This window comes from Phoca vitulina, unplaced genomic scaffold (assembly GCF_004348235.1).
Source record: "Phoca vitulina isolate PV1807 unplaced genomic scaffold, GSC_HSeal_1.0 scaffold1, whole genome shotgun sequence".
NCBI classification, from domain to species: domain Eukaryota; kingdom Metazoa; phylum Chordata; class Mammalia; order Carnivora; family Phocidae; genus Phoca; species Phoca vitulina.
Genome location: NW_022589704.1, coordinates 26,955,297 through 26,977,135, shown reverse-complemented (window position 1 = coordinate 26,977,135; position 21,839 = coordinate 26,955,297). Strand labels below are relative to the sequence as shown.

General features: G+C 36.7%; 1 protein-coding gene across 2 annotated transcripts in view; it reads left to right on the top strand.

The window, feature by feature from the left end:
- The first annotated feature begins 285 nt into the window (after window positions 1-285).
- MAP2 (microtubule associated protein 2) overlaps window positions 286-21,839 on the top strand; it is a 280,028-nt gene continuing 258,474 nt past the window's right edge. Inside the window, exons 1-2 of one of the 2 annotated variants that reach the window (XM_032403344.1) lie at window positions 286-510; window positions 7,798-7,899. The gene's annotated coding sequence lies outside the window, so the exon portion shown is untranslated. The remainder of the gene's footprint in view (window positions 511-7,797; window positions 7,900-21,839) is intronic. The other variant, XM_032403335.1, reaches the window with a different exon arrangement.

Genomic DNA, 21,839 nt, shown 5'->3' with positions numbered 1-21,839 from the left:
TCACTCTGGCGGCGGCGGTGGCAGCGGTGGCGACGGAGGGGGAATTCTCTGGAGCCCCGTGTGGCCGGGGCTTGGCAGGCTCCTGCGGCTGTCACTCTCGCGGTCCCCGCCGGGCGGCGGGCTGGCTGCGGCAGGAGGCGGGGCGGCCGCGCTCCCCCTTCCCGGACACTGCATCGGGGGCACAGCCGAGCGGCCGGCTGGAGGCCGCATGGGGAGGCGGGGCCGGCGCGGGGAGGCGGGGCCGGCGCGGGGAGGCGGCTTGGGGAGCCCGGGCCAGGGCGGCGCTCAGACTGGGCCGGGCGCTCGGGCTGCGCGGGCTCTCAGCGGCCGCGGGGCAGCGGCAGCATCCTCCTCCTCCTCCTCCTCGCTTCCTTTTCTTTCCTTCCGCTTCTTTCTCTTCTCCTCCTCCTTCTCCTCCTTCCCCTGCCCCGTCTCCCCTTCTTCTCCGGAGGGCACAGTCCTCAGGTCCGTGAGCGCAGGCAGCGGCCACCGTGGGTGCATCCAGTACAGGTAAGAGAGCCGTCCCCACCTCTGGTTCTGTATAGGACGCCTTTCCTTTCTCTGCTTGGCTCTCTGCTTGGAGGGAGTCTCAGCCAGGAAAGGGGTGGGAAAGGGGAGGGGGCTGTCCCGTCGTCCCTGCCTTGGAAGCCGGCACAGGTTGGCCGGTCATCCCGTCTCCCACCTGGCGGCAGCTTCAGGCCCGACCTCCCCAGGTGTCACCACGGAGCAGGGGAATGGATGCTGCTGCTACCTGGGCTCTAGATTTGTAGAAGAGTGTGTGACCTTGTTAGGTACCACTTTGAAACCCCGGAAACTTAGGATATCCATATTGAGAGCTAATATTACCTGAGCTGTAGAAAGACGAGGAGTGGGTTATACAAAGATAATGGGGGGGGGGGGAAGAATTCGAGGTGGAGAATTTGGGTTTTTTGTCCATCTAGCTGCAGGGAACTGCACACTGAAGAAGGAGTTAGGGAAGCCTTGTCAATTGGAAGTCATTTTCCTTGTAATTCTTCCAGGAACAGCTGGAAGGGGAAGATTGATAAATAGGATTTTAGGAAAATGAAAAATCAATGTCTGGTCGTGTTGGAGGGCGGGACACGAAAAAATGTCTGGATGAGCTTGAAGCTTCACACAAGTCTTTCTGTTTCAAGTGATGGGGGGTGGGAAAACTCTACCTACAGTCCATCTATTCTTTTTCTTTTTAAAGGCTTTTGGGGGCCCGCATTGCCGAGTTTCGTCCTTCCCCAACCTAGTCTTTTGTTTAAGGATGGAAATTTCAAGGAGGAGTGTATGAAAGGAGCCAGGAGTGGGGAGGTGTTGTGTTTGGGTGTGTGTAGGGGAGGGGACGGGGTAGTAAAGCAGATGGGGTCAGAAAAAAAGCATCTTTGAAAACTGAAATTGATGTTATATTGCCTGGCGTCAAGGCTTCAGGATTTTTGTCGGAAAATAAAAAGCTTTCATTAGCAACAAGCCCGTTTATAACAATCGCTGTGTGCCATCTGCTGTAAGCCCTTAGCATAATGCTTCCAGGATATAGACATTTAAAACTGACACAATGTGAAGGGTTTTTGTTTATATGCATACACGTACATACTCATGCACATGTGTGCACTTGGGCACATCACACACACACATGCGCCTATATAAAACACTATATACATAATATTACAAAAGGGAGTAGCTACTTAAAAGACACATCTTTTTAAATTTATCCTTGAGGGTTTGGGGATTATGGTGTGAATGAAATCTATAGTGCAAAACAAAAAAATATTGTTGGGTGATATATAATTTTGAATGTGAGGCCGAAGGCTTAATGGATGTTGGCAAGGAACTAACTCAAATGTTAAAGGTATAATTTATTTAAAAATGGTCGATCCAGGAGAGGAAATGACTGCAAACTGAAATTGAGGTTTGCAGCCGCAGTGAGGCGATGGAGAACAAAGCCTTTTATGTGAGCCACATTATGCAAAATGTCCCATGCTTGAGCTTCAGGTACCGGCCCAGTATAAAGCGTAGCTCTGTCACCCTGTCATTTCACTCTGGGTGATTATATTTTTTTGGCAGTGAAAATAGATTAAATAAATAAAAGCCCTTTAGAATGCCCAAGAGGAGGATTACAGCCTTTCACCTGAATGTGACACAAAACACCCATTTAACTGGGCAATAGGTGTATTTTGGTAGAAATCTTCGTGAATTTGTAAATCCTGGGTGTTTCAATCAACCTTCTCCCCTTTATGCACAGAAAGCATCCTCCCTCCAAGGAAAGGTAAATGGCATTTTTTCTTTCAATAAAGAATATTATATTTGTGTGTGTATTTTAACATTGATTTTCTGGTAATTGTATTTGATTATCATAGGTTTACATCTGTATTCATGATTTGTGTGTTATCAGAGCTATTGTGCCTTTAAGATCATTGGCACATGCTCCTTATCTGTTCATGATTTACTTAATTTTAATTCGTAGTATTTCACAGTTTGCTGTAGTACTATTTAATTTCCAAAAGTTTTAAAAAATTTTACATGTAAGTAGAAAATCGTCTAAAATACATACATCTGGAGATCTAAACAATTTAAAAATTGAGCTTCCTTTAAACATTTTCTGATTATATTAGTTTTCATTTTCTTTGTGTCTCTCCTCTCTTATCCGCCCCCCCCCCTTCTTGTCACATAATCTGTTTCTTTCTGGCTGTCTGTGCTGCTTTAAGCTTCTAGTTGTGTCTAGACTACCAAAAGCAGAGATATTGTCGCAGGAATTTTGAATGTAGGATTTGTTCATTCTCAGCAGCAACTCTCTCTCAGGATGACTTGTTTACAGCACCTTCTCAGGGAGGAGAAAGAGAAAGAATGTGCTGAGAGAGCATGACCCAGTGAAACTGGCACAGCCATTACCTCATCATAGTAGCTACTTCAGATTCATTGAGAGAGCAGCAGATCGGTGGAAACCAAACACCGAGAGCACACCCATCTCTAGGCAGAAGTCCTTCTCTTCCCATAGCAGCCTCTACTAATTTTGCTTTGCTGAGGTTAAAGGGATATTTTCTCTTTTAAGTATTTCTTTTCAGGGATCTTGAACTTGGACAAAAATATGCAGCCAGAAATGAAACTTGGCACAGAATCTAAGCCTGAAGGAACTATTTCATTCCTTTACCACTTTTGGCTTAAATCAATTTGTAAATTTTCTAAACATCAGAAGGGAGAAGGAAGAAAAATATTTGTAACTGTATTTTTGCATGTTTTCTTATGACACACCCATATTTTGTGTTGAATTTTACTAGCAGCTGGATGATAGGCTGGACTGCTGTGCTTTTGAGAACTATCGTCATACTGTTGGGCTTGAAAATTAAACAGTTATTATGTTTGTTTAGATGTATACATAACAATGTGTGCATCCCTAAATTATTCATCAATATCCTTGGGAGACAGACCATATGAAACCAACATGGGGATTTTAGTTTTCAAGTTGATTATTCTGATTAATGAAGTCTTTTCAATTCTTAATTTCCTTATGACAGATTAAGATAAAGAATCTGAAATAACAGTTATAGTAGATGACAACACTACACCCAGGTCAATACTATACTCCTTAATGCTAACAGTAGTCATTACTAGATGCATGAACCTGAAGATAACATTCTGAAAGTCATTACTAGATGCATGAACCTGAAGATAACATTCTGAAACAGTCATAAGCTCTTTTGTCTCTGATACCTGAGTTAAAGATGTTATTAAGCTCTTTGAATCCTATCTGATTCTTTTAGATATATCAGCTCTTTTTGCTACTTTAATTCTCTATGCCTTTATTATTGTCATTGTCTTGATCTACTCATTCTACATCTCTTACATGGGCAGTATTTTGATCATTTCACCAATTTTCTCCTCCCTTTACACCATTTATCTCACATTTGAATATTAGACTTCTCTATTACTATTAGTAGTATTCCTTAATAGTATTACTCTCAGTACAAATTAGCTTTTAGGAAAACATTGATTCCTACTTATTTATTTTTCACCTATATGTCACCAATTAGAAATATCATACTGGAGGCTATGTAATGAGATACCAAAAAAATAGAAGACATGGTCCCTGAGTTTAAGAAATTTACAAATAAAGTTCGAAGGATTTATTTCTTTCATAAGAGATGACATTCAATTGAGTAGCAGTTGTATTAGAGATATGACACAGAGAGCAAGGGACTGCATTTGGACAGAGGCGATGTCCCAGCATCTTAAAGACAAGCTGTTATACATCAGTTATATAAATACCCTAATGTATACCTAGCTTCTTTATTCCATATATATTTACATATTTTTAATTAGGGAATGATAAAACATAATTCTTTGTGTGTGCGTGTATGTGTATACGCAACATAATGCAAATACTAATAGCCCCTCAAGTACTCCCATCAATCAGCTGTAGAAAGTCATGTCTTTAAATGCTGTACAGCACATGAAAATTCAAATTTATAGTTTTCTGAGAAACAACTTCGGATATTCTCAAGGAATTATCAGTCTCAGGAATTGATTCCAGGCCTCAAAAGCGGTTAAAGATCTATGAAGTCAGAAGTGGTAGACAGAGAACCAAAATCAAGGGGCAGGGTCTGTGGGAAAGTTTGCGTGGGTGGATTGCAATAGAGGAGACGAAGATCAAAAGCGAGTACTCAGTTGTTAATAGTTGTCGATTCAGGATGGAGAAGAGCCTGTGTCTAAGTGGGTGGAGAAGTAAGAAATCTGTTTTGTTTTTCTACCGCCTCATAATATTTTGTTCATATCCCTCCCTGTCACTACTTTGAACTAAGGCTGTAGGTGTTTCCTTGTAAAAATTTATAAAGGATGCTTCTTGGAAGCAATTCTGTAGTGAATCAAAAATTTTAGAACAATGTGAACACAATTAATTGACTTTTTATGGAAAACACTTGGAATCTAATCTTTGAACTTACTCTTTCCTGTTCAAGAGAAATAAGCTTTCCTTTGAGTGATAGTATTTTAACTGTGATACTTTATACTTATACATTTTAATGAAATTCTGTGAGAATTTAGACAAAATAAAGAGCTCAGGATTTCCTCTTTCAGTTGGTTAACATATTAACTTATATATTAACTTATATTAACTTATAAATTATACTGTGGGCTTTGGGGAGAGTTTTAAAGAACTTGTTTTCCATTAAAGCACACAAGAGGCAGCAAATATCTTTTCTTTTTTTTTGCTTTTTGTTATGTTAATAATCTTTTAGAGAAAATAATTTTACTTATAAGGTCACACAGCTTGACTTTCCCCTTCTTTCTTTTCCTTTTTCCTTCCTTCTTCCCCCATCCCTTTCTTTTCTTCTTTCCTTTCTTTGCTCCTTCTTTTCAATTTGTGTTAGCGAAAATCATTGATCTTTAGAAAATGCAAATACTGTATATATAGCCTGCTATTTTTATTGAAATTTATTTCCCATTACATCTATATTTCTTGTTTGACATGCAGTAGTTTCATGCTGCCTTCTCTCCCTCCTCAGCACTCCATCCCTATCTTGGCTCTTTCTTTGATCTTGCCTTTTATATCCTCTAGCCTTGAATAATCTTTTCCTTGGATACCAGTCTTTGATCGTGTTTTCCTTCCTCTAAAAGGCCTTTCTGAATCAGGAAGAAAAGTTACTACCTTGTTTCTTCTCATGATTTGAACCAAGTTTACCCAGGTTCCCTTATCTTAAATATACATGCTCATCCCAACTGTGTCCTCACCAACCTTCTTTAAATTAATTTTTTAAAAATCTGCAGGTAAAAATGGTACATCTTATTTCCAAAATGAAAAATTTGGTTAACCAACTGCTTTTTTGTCATTTTTCTCACCTGACACCAAGTAAAATGGTTCAGCTATTTTCATAAATTAAATCGACTAGTAAAGTTATTATGTGTCAGTCAATCCGTTGTCTTCATTTTATGCTAGGTAACTAACTGCACAGATATACACCTAATATTTTGAGCACCAACTAGTCAATGACCAATCAGAAAATATTGAACTAAATTAATTCAGTTTTATATAAAATATTTATAATTACATTGCTCTGAACATCATCATTAGCCATCTTGAATCCATTTCAAAGTGATCATAAAACACAGTGCTTGAATATCCATGAGCACATTTCATTATTTTACTGTCTAGGTCTGTTACATTTAAAGCAAACTCATAAGTAAATACACAAATTCTATTAATTTGAAAACTAATCATGCTAATATCAACCTTTTACATTACTTTATTTAAGTGTTTATGGCTCTATAGTTGGCTACATTTTATTGTTGTAACAGTTGTAACAGTACTGTGTTGTATTGTTAATGGATAACAGTGAAATTCTATAATGAATTGATATGAAAAAATGTTCTCAATTTTATTGTCTTGAAAGAATGATGCAGCATCACTTTCACTGACATTAAAGCAATTAAATAATGCTCAGCTTTGAAGTTTTATTTTATTTAAGCATCATGCCTCTCAAAATTGTAATTGAGTCTTTCCGTAAGTGTATGCATGTTTTTGGCAGAACAGTATTTTAAACAATATGCTGCTTACTTTTTGTTGGTGTTTGTATGAGATGCCATATTCTTTTGGCCCGTTTTAAAAACAAGCAAAAAAGTTGTAGGATTCAGTTATGCATTCTTTTTATATTAATGTTATTAAGTATAGCTAAGACAAGATCTCATTCATTAATTTACTGCACATACTTATTTATTGTTTGAAAAAAGTTTGCAATCTGGAGCATACAATTTCTTTCTTCAGCGGACAGTAATATGGAGTCATAGTACATGTAGCAACTCATGATCACATAACATTTATTTGCCTTGTGTTTCACAAAGAGTTAGTGTGGGGGTATTTGTGTGTATGTGTATGGTCTTCTAAGACAGCCTTTTATAAGTACACCACTTTTCATAGTTGAAACAAATTATTTTGCAATCAGTTGACTTAAAGAAAATTAAAAACTATACTATGATGTCCCACATGAGAACATTTGATATTAAATACAATTTTATAAGAAAAACAATGTTATGGGGGCCGCTGGGTGGCTCAGTCAGTTAAGCATCTGCCTTCAGCTCTGGTCATGATCTCAGGGTCCTGGGATGGGGCCCTGCATCCAGGCTCCCTGCTCAGTGTGGCGTCTGCTTCTTCTTCTGCCCACCCCCCCCCCCACATGTGCTCTGTCTCTCAAATAAATAAATAAAATATATTTTTTAAAAAAAGAAAAACAGTGTTATGGGTGTTCATTAATAAAATCAGATTGGATGAATTTCAACCTATTTGTATACTTTTCTGTTTAGAGATAAGTCCAGATTCCATTGTCCATTATTGAAATCAAATGATAAAGCTAAATATTGTGCTCAAACTAAAAACACCTCTGTTTTGATCAAAACATCCTCAGTTGAAATATTGGGCACTTAAGTTTATCTTGTAAGAGGTGAGGGTGGCATGCAAAATGCAGTTTATCTTCACTGAAACAGCAGAAGCCAGAGTTGATAGAACTTTAGAAATTTTACTGCCAAGAAGGGATTAAGAAAGCACTAAGTATCCTACTGAAAGCCAAATCTCTTCTAAAACAAAGTGAGTGTGGTCTAGGGTTTATTTAAATGGGCTTTGGCCATTGTTTCTCAAACTAAATCTTGCCTCATTCATAGATTACATGATGGAAATTATTATAGACTACTGAGTGGCCTTTGGTGAAATTGAGGTTTTGTGGTTGTGTGTGTGTGTGTGTTTTAAAAGTTCTTATTTATTTCAGATTCAGACACCAGTTCCATGATTTTCATTCCTTTTGTTTTGAATAGGACCTGAGGGTGGTCACTATCAAAATTAGAATTTATGAAAACTGCACAACCCTGGACAGTCTCACTGCCTTATCTCAGCTCCTTCTTAAAGACTACAGCAGGGTATGTGATAAGAATCCAAAGTTTTCCATTAAAAAGCTGGTATTGCAAATGAGTGAACTGATTTTTGAGTTTTAATAAAATCTTTTTCTTGTGCTTCTAATATATTTATAGTCTATATAAACAGAGTAGCTCTTTGTAACCCTATTAATTAGTGGCTCAGAGGATTATGTGCTTACACAGCTGGAAACATGAAATGTCATTAATTGTATTCTTTCCTTCTGTGCCTCTGCCCCCTTGTGGAAGGGCTATTTGGACATTCTTTCTTGAGACTTGCTAATTATATACGAGTTAGATGATGTTTGAAGGGAAAGAGGGACTGTGGAGCACGTGGGGTGAACGTCTGATGTACATATCAATAAACCAGGCCGCGGGGAGGGGGGCTGTTAAGCGGCTTATTCAAGAGGACTCTGGCGTTCCGGCTTTCAGCTCCGTGCTCATGGAGGGTGCCATCAAGTGCTGTTCCACTCTGACTCCGTTTCCAATTCTGATCATATTACCGTTTTCTGAGCTGAGGGCTTAGGGGACATGACAGTCATACGTGCCCAACCTTGTGACTCCACGGTGACTTTCCCATGGACCCAAAAGGGGGAGGGACCTGGAATTCTAAGGCCGTTCCCACCAGCTCCATGCCAGCCCCACTTCTGAAAATGGTGAGACTGAACTGATCCAGGAAAACACTGACAGGGCTCCTGCCCAGGGCCACGTCTGCTGTTTGGAGCTCTTAAAACCGAAGTTCACCTTCTCTGGGGATGTGTGCTCAGACTCAAGGTACTTGGAAAGCCAGGGAGCTTTTCTCCGAGCTTGAACTATCCATCCTGGTGCCTCCAGATTGCTGGAGACTGTGTTTAAACTTGGCTCCGTGTACAAGGGGAATCCAACAAAAATAGCCAGATTGAAACTTTTTTCTGACCTCTGGCAACATGAAATTTTCTCAAAAATAGCTTTCCTTTTGTGTTTCCCCCAGCCTTAATATTTTTAGCTGAGAGGAAGTGAGCTAGAAAGGCTGCGGGCCTCTTACTTTCTTACTCTTGTATGTCTTCCTGTTTCTCTGTCTCCGGTGCTCCATCCCTCTTATTTTTCACTTCTTCCAAGGAGACAGCAAATTAAATGAGAATTAGGTGTTGCTATGGTTACTGTGTTCCGTAGAGCTTCACCTGCACCCACGCTGCTTAGGCATTGTAAAGTCTTAAGTTGACAAATATTTGAAAGGCATGAAAAGCATCTTGGAGGAAAGAAATTAAGCAGAAACCATGCTTAAATATTTAAAGAGAAACATATTCCTAGTCTCTGAAAACTGAAATGATATCACTACCTAGGGAGTGAAGGAATTCTAATGTTACCCTTGTGCTAGAGAATGTTAGATAGTATGTCCTATTTCTCTAGATGAACATGTTCAACCACTCGTCAGAATTGGAGCGACTGTTTTATCACTGAGTAGATGTAAGAGAATTCTTTAAAATATTTTACATGCACATTTGTAAAAGACTGGGTTGTGCATATTGTCTTCCTCTAAAGTATTTTTATTTTGAGCCATAAATACAGAAAAAGTCATCTTAACTGCACACTAGGAATCTACACTTTATGAAGGCAAATTTTTAAAAATAAGATATTCTATGCTCTTCTTCTTACTTGTGGTTTATTGAATTTAATAATCTGAAAATATACATGCCCTCTAAGAAATTAAAATAGTACCTTTTAGTAAATGATATTCTTCCTTGGGAAGGATTCACTGTCTGTCTTTCTTCCACTTAAATATCAGGCTGGTGAGCCATAGGTATTTCTAATATTATGGCCCATAAATCATTCATTTATTTATTTAACAGATGGTTATTGGATCTCTAATATGCAGCAGGAATTTTTCTGAATGTGTGGGGTATTGGGACATGCCATACAAATTCCCACCCTCATGGAGTTTATATTCTAATAACAGGAGACAGAAACTAATGAATGAATAAATAAATGAACATTTGAAACATGAAGAACTGCTACAAGGAAGAGGAAACAAAAACATACGATAGAGCTTATTTGGGATGAGATGGGCTGCCTTTGGAGACTCAAGTAATGAGAAGTAGTCAGCCATGGGAGTATGGGGAAGAGGGGGTGCAGCAAGAATTTTCAAGCCGTGGAAACAGCATAAAAAACAGCTTAAAAGCAGGAAGAAGCCTGGCATATTTGAGAAACAAATACAAGGCCAATGGCACTGGAGTCTAATGAACATGGTAAAGGATTGTAGGAGAGGAGATCAGCAGAAGGCAAGTATCACACCACGCAGGTCCTCTTGACCATGATTAGGGGTTTTTGACTTTTACTGGACGTGTGGTGCATTCTAATTTTTAAGGTAGTAGAAGCAGAATTTTTTGAGAATCTCATAAAAGCTTTCAAAGATTAATTATATTTTCTAAATCCCTGTAGACATATCTGTATCTTATTCACTAATGTGTTAAGTCACAAGAGAGAAATGATTTAGAAAGTCAGAAATCAATGGTGGGGCTAAAATCAGGCTTATGTTAACCTGGTCTAATATAATGGTCTAAACACAGGTACCCCAAATTGTGTCATTATCTTTAGATACTGGGAAATTACATGTATAAGTAATTTTAACCCCTTGTTGCCTTTTTGTACCCAAAACTAACCTTTAAAAAGCAAACCTGAACAGAAAAGTACAGATACATATTTGAGAAAAGCAGTCACAAAAATCATTCCAGTTTCAATATGGTTGTGTTCTTTGGCTATTGCCCCACAGCAGCTTTAGTTTCTCCACAGCAGCTTTAGTGGTAAACAAGGCCAGGTGCCAAGCAACAACCAACATGGTACTGAAATTTATAAATAAATTAAATAGCAGAGTAACACATATTTTACTTCTTGGAGGCAGTGGTTTAAATCTGAGAATTTAGTAAGTGAGCTGATCCAATTTCATGATGATCTTGGATCACCTGTGAGATTAATGATCATGCATATATTGCTTATACTAAATATTTAATGTACTTGTTGGATATTTGTAGACCTAGTGTAATGATCTATTGAACTTAGCATTAAACACAGTGTGTCAGACATTTGATTGATTTTACTTCTGGCATACTTGAAGACTGTTTACTTTTTTTCTAGGCATTCCTCAGTAGAAAGCAGAACTATTAATTTTTTTTTTATTCCTTCATGTAATGTTATTTACAGGACATTCTCAGTATGTCACACAATGTAGGATAAATTAGTATTTTTATTTTATAGTGAAGAATTGAATTAATGTTGATTTTTCATTCTTTCCTTGACTCCATTTTGTTTTGTTTTTAGGATTAATTAAATCATGATGTAAATTGCTTTAATCTGGAACCATATGATAGAGTGATATATCTATGTCCCAGATTTGCAGTTACTCAGGTTAAATATTAAAAGTATGAATAACAAACCGAGAAATAATTCTGATATATATTAAACTAAATAGTGTTCTTGGAATTTTATTCAAATGTGGGCTTTTTAATATTGAGATATCACTAACCATCAAATAAAAAGGCAAATGTTATTTTAAAGGATTGATGATCAGGCTTTAAAAAGAAACAGTAATTTTCTTCTAAACGTACAACCATGCTTATGCTACAGAATATAAAATATATAGCATATTGCTCTCCTCTAATTGACATTGACTAGAAATGCAAGACATAAAACTAAAAAAGAATATAACCCACAATAAGATAAATGATAAAGAATAGTATGGCCTATAAATGATATGCAAATTCAGAGGAGGGAGATATAGCACCATATGTAGAAGCTAAAGATTTCATGTGGGAAGCAGAATGTGGAGTGGGGCTGCATAAGTGGCTGGGTTTGGAAGAGTGCCCAGGTAGGACAGTAGTAAAAGCAAAGGCACTGAGACAACAGTGAGCAAAGTAAACCAGATTGCCTGCAATGGAGGACTCCTTTTGGAGAAGAGTGGGATTGGAAGGTAGTCTTGGATTTGTAGAGGTCCTTAAACACTGGGTTTAATAGTTTTGGTTTTATCATAAGGCCATTAGAGTGAAGGGTTTGGAAATCAGGATTTTGATTTCTGGGGAGTGGTATGAGGAATGTGCTATCTAAGATCAGCAAAACAAATTTGAGAGGATAGAGTGGCAGGTTTAGAATTTCTACATAAGGCATAGCATAGGGACACCGACCTATTTAGAGTGTAAGACCAAGGGATTTGTTTGGGAGCTATGGTTTCAGACATTTTCATGAACCATTGAGAAAATATCAATACCAATAAATGGAAGTAGACGATGATGATAGAGATGGAGTAAGGAATCCCAGCCCTTTGACATCTTCCAGAAGACAGGTTTGAGGAAGCCAAAAGAGTTAGAAACCATGTAGAACTGTAGTCAGTAAGTAATATGAGCATCTATTGGGGTTATGTCACGTGCATAAAAAGTACATATTTTAAAAGGACAATGGCTTTGGAAAACAGCAAAGAAATAAGGACAAATTTCAATACAACTCCTCTGATTTCTAGGCTATATTGAAAATGGACTGCATGACTTCAGAAATTAATACAGGAAACTGATATTGAAAATCAATGAAACGTGTGTATATCTAAACAGATTTTTTCTAAATACTACAAAAACATTTTTGCTATTTTTTCTGATTTTAAATATTTGCATTCTAAAAATGTTTAATATCTTTGTAACTACTATCGTATGGTAGGGTTGGCAAGCTATTCTGTGAAGGGTCAGATAGAAAACCTTAAGACTTTGTAGGTCACATCCACTCTCTCTTGGCAATTACTCAGCTCTGTTGTGGTAGCAAGAAGACAGCCATAAACAATATGTGAACAAATGGGTATTGAAGTGTTCCAATTAAACTTTATTTACGAATAAAGGTGATGGGCCCATTTGACCTATGGACTGTAGCTTACCAACTCCTGGCATATACTGTCCTGTTAGAACATGAATCTAGAAAATGTCTTTGAAATTAGGTAATCACACTTTTAAAAGAGGTCACAAATACATGAAAACTATCTAAGGACAATAGTTGCATATTTCCCTTTATGAAGCCCCATGGGAAGAACTTTTAGATTTCTCTCAAGTCAGAACATAGTAGAACCTGTAGACCTAAACCACTGGATTAGTTTCATCATATGGCCACGTGTTGTGTGTACCTTTTTTTTTTTCTTGGCCTCTAGTAACCTCAGAATAAAATTGTGTGCCATTTCCAATAACTCTTAGGAACTTATACATTTCACATGACTAACTCTTCTATGATTTATTTTCTTACTAATGATTTCCTTTTGTCCTTATCTTTTGAATCCTTTTTTAAAACAAGGCCAGGTATAAATAAGGCTATTTTCTATATTTTCATGAGAGAGCCACTTTTTTTTTTTTAATTTTATTATGTTATGTTAGTCACCATACAATACATTATTGGTTTTTGATGTGGTGATCCACGATCCATTGTTTTCGTATAACACCCAGTGCTCCATGCAGTACGTGCCCTCCTTAATACCCATCACCGGGCTAACCAATCCCCCCTCCCCCCTCCCCTCTAAAACCCTGTTTGTTTCTCAGAGTCCATAGTCTCTCATGGTTCATCTCTCCCTCCAATTCCCCACCCCCCATTTTTCCCTTCCTTCTCCTAATGTCCTCCATGTTATTCCTTATGTTCCACAAATAAGTGAAACCATATGATAATTGACTTTCTCTGCTTGACTTATTTCACTTAGCATAATCTCCAGTCCCATCCATGTTGTTGTAAAAGTTGGGTATTCATCTTTTCTGATGGCTGAGTCATATTCCATTGTATATATGGACCACATCTTCTTTATCCATTCATCCGTTGAAGGGCATCTCGGCTCTTTCCACAGTTTGTCTATTGTGGACATTGCTGCTATGAACATTGGGGTGCATATGGCCCTTCTTTTCACTACATCTGTGTCTTTGGGGTAAATACCCAGTAGTGCAATTGCTGGGTCATAGGGTAGAGAGAGCCACTTTTAATTAAATGTGTGCCTATAGTATTCTTACTTTCCAGAAGTGAAGGTGGTATGGCATTTCAATCATGTTTGCTATTAAATTAGGACAGATGGCATTGCTCTTGTTATTCAGTTTCGATAACTGAAATCATTTTCTCACACATAAACTGTAACTTTTGTGTGTATCTGATATTAGGGGACATTTATTAAATCTATTACCCTCACATTTAAAAAAAATGGGATGGTTTGTTGTTTCTGAACCTTTCACTATGTCTGTGTTCATAAATGCCTTTCAAATGATTTTTCAACCCTTAGAACTCAAGTGATCCTGGCAGGAAGCTGCGAAAACCCAAATATTTTCTCTCTTTATGATGAGTGCATGACCATGGAAATACTCTGGGGATTAGAATTCAGATATTTAAATATTGTTCTCTTTCTCTCCAAAATGGTGCATGAGGTGCAAATTGAAATCTGGGACTCACGGTATAAGAAACTACAAGTTTTAGGGCGCCTGGGTGGCTCAGTTGGTTGGGCGGCTGCCTTCGGCTCAGGTCATGATCCTGGAGTCCCTGGATCGAGTCCCGCATCGGGCTCCCTGCTCGGCAGGGAGTCTGCTTTCCCTCTGACCCTCCCCCCCTCATGTGCTCTCTCTCTCATTCTCTCTCTCTCAAATAAATAAATAAAAAATCTTTAAAAAAAAAAAAAGAAACTACAAGTTTTAATTTTTTGTTTTACATGCTCTTCATGTGAAATGATACCATTGTCTTCTGATTTTAATAATAGGTCTTGTTAATACATTGGAATTAAATAGTTGGACAAATTTTGCCTGTCCCATTAAACCAATAGTGAGATGTTTTTGTTTGACTCTTCTAGAAATGGACAAGAGAGCTCTTCATGTGACCATTAGCCTGAAAAAAAAAAGTGTTATCAGTTAGGTGCAACTTGGTAATGATTCTCTGATCTACCCAAGGAGAGTGCCGTAGGAAATGCCAGTGTGTACCTGTGTCCACACACAGGTCGTAGTTAACACTGAAACAGTATTTTGAATTTGGGGTAACTATGTTATACAATTATATCATAGATATAATAGTATAGTTATAATAGTTATAATATAATAGTTATATAATATAATCTAATAGTAGAACAAGAACTGACACCTTGCTGGAAAAATTTATACCAAATTCAATGAGAATTTCACTTTATAGTTAAAATGTAATTTGCTGAGTTTTATTCTATCAATACTTAAATTAATAACATTTAAAAGTTAAACACTTGAATTATACATTGATATGTACATGTATCATTATGTACATTGACTCATCATAAAAATTTTTCTCCATGTCTGAAGTGAGAGAGGATAAAATGGAGAACAGAAAGTAGAATCATATGGTGATCACTCCAGCTTTACTTTGCGTTGTTATTTCTTCAAGCCCACATTGCTACTCTTTCATTTGTCATTGGTAGGACTACACACCTGATTACCTAATTCCACAACTATGTGTGATTGCCACATTTATTAATACCTATACTCCTTTGAGCAAGTTGCCTAATGTGTGTGTGTGTGTGTGTGTGTAAGATTTATAAAGGGCAACTTGTCTTAGCATAGACTCATAAAGGAAGTGCGTTCCAAAAAAATCTACAACCACCTTGGCCCTTGTCTCATTATCTTTAAAATGAGGATGGCTGCCAAAGATCTTGCAAGTTTTTGTTTTGTTTTGTTTTTACATCTAAGAATCTGGAAGTCAAATTAGAGCTGACTTTAGGACAACGATGTCTTGTTTCTCAGGAAGTAAAACAGGGTGAACAAAATGCTCTACATGCCACAATTACAGTTCCGAAGAAAAAGGCAATGACAAAGTTACCATATATTAGACATGTCTGTCATCCACTGGTTATATCAGCCATTCTTGAACAGCTGAAAATGAAGGAACTGTAGCCTTTTTTGGACATAAGTCTAAGCAGTTTACATTTTAAGTCAATATTAAATCATGCCATGAGTTGATACTGGGTTATACAACATGAAGAGACATGGGCATTGCACTGAATTTATTTGGAAGAGGATGTAAATGAAAATAACATTTTACAGACCCTTACTTATTTTATTGCTTGGTATAGTCGACACCGTAACTTTTTCAGAATGAGTCAAAAATTTTCTATTGCATTGCACTTAGATTTATCTCTCTAGATCATTGTATGTAGGCTGTAAACATTTTCATAGAGTAGTTCACTTTTTAAGTATCTTCGAGAAATTCAGTAATCTCATTATTAGAATAGAGAATGTGGTATCTTAGTCACTATATAATTTTTATTTGCTTTTTTGTACAATACCTACAAGGTATCCCTACTACCAAGAAAATTATGTGGATGAAGGGAGTGGTCAACAAATATGTTTGAATGAATGAATGGTTTTAGAGAAAGTAGTTGAGAATCCCAAAAAGCTTAATACAACTTACTTAGTACTATACCAAAAAGGAAATAATGGCTCTTTTTTTGGGTAGTAATATTTTAAGGAATTGACCCCATCCCCTCCCTTCAAAAGAAAAAAATCCATTTGTCTAAAATCTCAATCTTTACCTTTGTTTAAGATGCAGAAAGCATTATCACTCTGCACTCCTGTTGAGACCCTGGGAAAGTTACTGAGTCTCTGGGCCTCAGTTTTCTAATCACAAAATGAGGGGATGAATATAATTGTCTCCAAGATCACTTCACATTCTATGGTGAATTGAAAGGACATTGCATTAATTCCCACTTTTGCACAAATAGTTTGTCATGTTAGCTAGCTATTTGCCCAGCAAAGATTTCAGTGATTAAAGTGCTGTATACATAAGGTGTTTTTGTTTGTTTATTTGTTTGTTTTAGGGAAAGCAGAATGTCACTAAGGAAGGTTGGCGTTATGAGGTGTCTTTCAAACTATCCATTATGGGCACTTACTTTATATTCAGCAAATGCTTATTAAGAACCTGTTATGAGCCCCCTACTGTGATGAGTCATGTTAGCAGTATGAAGAAGAAAACAAGACTGCGTCCTTATTCTCCAGGAACTTACAGAGTAGGGGAAGGCAACCATGTCCCATCTTTTGGATAACTAAACAAGCTATAAATGAACACTTATCACATCCTTAATTTACCTGTTTAAAAGTACTTGGAGGAGGAAATGTGTATGTGTTGGCTTTAATAGGAACCAAGTCATAGTATGGTTATTTGTTAAAATGAGTGGTACAAATAATCTGAGCTGTTGGAAAGATGAGACTGAGACAAGGCTTTAGGAAAAGATAGATACAACTCTACACACCTGGCAGATATTTGCCCTCCTATAGCTGGTATGCATTTAAAAAAAAAAAAAAGAATTGTTTTTGAAAAAGTTATTTTGCAATAGAAAGACAATAAAAATGTTTATTCACTAATATATATGGTACCTGTTTTATTTCTTTGTGTAGTAAGTCTTAATCCATCAAACTTACTATGAAAGAAATAGTTCTCATAACTCCTTTAAATTTTCTGTTAATTCTAGATGATAAATATCCATTTAAATTCTCTGAGAATGGCTTCTGCTTCAGATGTAAGTCCTCTGGAAGACAAGATGCTTTGGAAAGGATGGAAAGGAGGAGGAGGTGTGCCCAAAGGATTTATTGTACCATTTTTCAAAGCAGAGGCCAGCTGTTGTGGAACTAGAATTAAAATGTAAATTATCAAAGGAGGATAATGAGAGCCATTCCTTTCAGACAATGCCCAGTGCAATCAGAGTAAGAAAAGGGTCTGGGGAAATTTTCTACTAAGCACAAGTCACGGATGATGAACAGAAAGGCTGGGAGGGAAGTGATTTACAAGAAACTGACTGGATACAACCCATGGATTGTCTAGTACTCTGGGCAGTTGAATTCATTGAGGAACAGACCTTCAGTTCTGCTGGGACCGAATCCAAATCACCATATAACTGCACAGAATTGAGGAAGTCACTACATCAGTACCATAGGAGGACTGTAAATTGAACCACAGTGCTGGCATGAGTTGCATTTCAATTTATGTGGTTTTATGAATCAAAACAGAAATCTTTGCGTACAGTGCAACAGCCAGTGCCACAAGAGAACAAAATAGAAAGATGAAGCATGAGCTTGGTCAGGATTTTCTTTGTAAACCAGAGGACAAAAACCCATGAAAGTTTTCAAATCCAAGGATTTTCACAAATAAATTAGTTTTTGTTTTATTTTTTGTTCAAATCTAAGTACTTCAGAAAAGGTCTAAAGGGCTACACGTAAGTCATACAGGTATATGTCCATTTGAACTGACCTTTTAATCCTAATAGTTAATGTCACTGTTATTCAGACATCATGATTCTGTAATGAAGAAATCAAATGTCAATGAGGGAAAAAATGGGAAATATATTGACTTATATTTGGGTTTTACACAAACTGTAAGTGAGGGAGTAAAAGAACTTTAAACTGTAAGATTTTGGGGTGTGGGGGCCTTATACATATTTTTTATGACATAGTGATCAATAATTTTGTCTTTTATATGACCATAAAGTTTATATGGGCTAGTGAACAATTTCTATAGTGTCCAAACAGCTAAAGATCAGATCAAAGTTAATGCCTGAAATAATAAGGGGTTTGATTAGCAAATTACCAGCTTAAATTTTAGCACCTACCTCCTACCCCTTCCTGCCAACCCAGTGTTTTGTTTTGATCCATGACTCTTTTTCTATATGCACTCTTGCTGGTTGATCTGTTCCATTTTCAGAGCTTTAACAACCTCCTGTATTCTCACAAGTCTCTAATCTGCTTGGGTTTCTTCTCTGGAGAGTCAGATTCATATACTCTACTTGGTAGCTCCACTTGGGTTCTGTGGGCACCTGAAACTCAGTATGTTCAAAATGAAACTTATTTCAACATCCATCTGACATTCTTCTTAGAGTCCATGTTATAGGTAATGGGATTGTTCCAAGTCAGAAACCAAAGGTCATCCTGGACTTCTAAACATATTTCCTAAACGTATATTTCTTTCAATTTTTCCTCCTTTCCATCTTTACTCTCACTGAATTGGTTTTCCACCTTTCATCTATAATAGAGCAATTAATTTCCCTGCCTCCAATCTTTTCCTATTAAATTCAGTCTTTATATGAACTAGAGTGATCTTTCTAAACTGTGTATCTAACTAGATTACTCTTCTCTTTAAAATACTGAATCCATCCAATGAATCATGGAACACTACATCAAAAACTAATGATGTAATGTATGGTGATTAACATACATAATAAAATAAAAAAAATAAAAAAATAAAAAATAAAAAAATAATAAAATAAAATAAAAATACTGAATCCATTGTCTTTTTAACATCGACTCTAAAGCCATGCGAAATCTCTCGATTCCCTCCCTATCTCTTCAATCTTATTGTCAGCCACTCCCTGCCTATATTTTCGGCCATCCTTAGAACTGCCAAACTACTGTAGTTCTCTACATATTACTTACTATATTCTTCCCATTATAGTTTTTTTTTTTTTTTTTTTCTGCATGACTAACTGCTTTTCATCTTTCAAAACCAAATCAGTTTTTGTATTTCTCTCCCACTGGATATTTATGCTTCTTGAGGCAAGGAACTATCATATTCACCTTTGTAGACCCAGTAACTGGTAGAGTGCCTGCCATATACTACACTTAGTAATTATTTGTTGAACTAAGCAATGCTGGTTTATGATTGTATTTAGCTTTTCCTACTGATTGCTTAGATTAAGTGGGTGCTTGTCTACTACATTGAATTTCCATCCAGGGAGCTAACTTCAGTCAAATACTTTGGTATACCAAGTAATTTTATCATGCTTCTTGATCTGTGCTTCTAATCTGTTCAGCATCTACTTCCAAAGAGCACTTGTTTCATTTTTCCACCCAACCCTGGGTAAACTAAAGGCTCTGAGCCTCAGTTTCTTCACCCTAGATAGTTCCTTTTTCAAAGGGTTCTTATGAGAATTAACTGTGACAGAGAGCCTTTGTGAAAATGGTGGCACAGTGTCAAGCACAGCACTGGAGCTCAATATTTAGTGATTTTTCAAAAAAAAATGAAGACTCTTAATGCTTTCTAAAATGTGAAACATCGCTATTGGAAAATAAGAATGTTTAACTGCTACTAGGAGAGAGGTGAGCTAAAATTCTCAGCTATTGAAGGACCATGCTATGGGTCCGACTTTACACATTTGGCATGACTGAATTCTTTATGCTCAACAGACCTCCAAGAAAATTGAGTTTTAAGAATAAACCACTGAGGAAGAATTATTGTAACAATATCCTTTGTATAATAATTAAATATTTTATTTAAGTGACAATGATATTAGCATTTATAAGGTCAGCAAAGATCCTAATATGCTTGAAATTTATGTTGTTTTGCTTAGGTTAACTTAGTTTAATGGCAATAAATGATTTACCAAATAGATTAATCATTAAAACCAGCAAAGTAATCAGAAGTTTAGCATATCTGTCTCAAGTCAGTGCAGGAAATTAGGACCTCCTACTTTAAGTCTTTCCTGGGGACTAAAATATTAAATTTATATGTCTATCACATTTAATATTTCTTATCTTTGCTCAAGGATTAATTATGTTGTTCAGTCTCAAGGAATAAAAAAAATTAATAATTTATGCCTAAATGATACATAGTGAGTGTTTTTGCAATACTAATTAGTATCTTGTAATTAAAAGTCTTGGGTTACATCTATATAGGGCTGTCAGGTCAAATATTAACCTACATTCCAATTAAATCCAGCTGGTCAGTATTTTGTGTGAGGTATCAAAGCTATTGGTCTAAAATTAGAACTTGAACTGGGTTGATACTTTGAATCAAGATTTTGAGTAAGTTTTTGGTTGCAGCTTCGCAAAATTACTTTAAAATTGTTAGGGGAAAGTAGAAATTAAAGTATAATTCAAATCCCATTTAGTAACTTCTGGAGGGGTATGTGAGTTATTTATTTAACTCGGAATTTAATTATAATAACTTTTTCTTTTTTTAAAATATTTTATTTATTTATTTGATAGAAAGAGACACAGCAAGAGAGGGAACACAAGCAGGGGGAGTGGGAGAGGGAGAAGGATGTGGGGCTCCATCCCGGGACCCTGGGATCATGACCTGAGCCGAAGGCAGACACTTAATGACTGAGCCTCCCAGTCGCCCCTATAATAACCGTTTTTCAAACTGAGTCATCATTGAGACTTGGCTTACTATTGAAATATTCTTTGAAGAAATGTGAAAAAAAACCCACTTGGTTTCTGTATTAAATTTTTTTTGATTGGGAGCAATTTTTAAAATAGTGTGTATTTAAATTTTAAAACATTTTGTAAAATTCCACACTTTCAAAAAAAATGTGTGGAATGTTACATTTAAAAAAGCGTAAGTCAAGATTATGTGATGATGAATGGATTCAGCTTTACCTTGAAGACATGGTTCATCATTTTAGTTTGAATATAATATTGTTTTTGCCTGATTCTGTAGTTAGTAAATCTCCCAGGAACTATTTAGTTTCAAAGCCTTTGGATTTAGAAAATAATATTTCTGGATCATTCAGATTTGGGTTTGTAATCTAAGGATATTTAGATTGTTATACCTAGTCACATAATATCTAGTTAGCTTACTTAAAAAATGGCTCCCATATTTAAGAAATTTTAAAAATTACTAATAAAAGCACAATCCCATTCTAACACATCTAATGGCAATAGGGATACTAATATCATTATTTATGCTCTCAGGAGCGATGTTCATGATCACATTAAAAAAAGTGACTATGAGATGCACAATGTAAGTCTGCTTAGGCAATGATAGTAGAGAATACCACATGAAAATAAAGACTGTGTGTCATAGTCACTGTTCAGAATAGATTGACAGAGTGGTTTCACTGTTTGGGTTTTCTTAAAACCCTAAAGCTACGTGGCACAAGTTTTTCAGCAGAAATTGCGACACATTTAAAACATGTAGCCAAAAATGTGGGTGGGGCCAACACAAAAACTGGTGTTCGGATTTCTTAAGCAAAA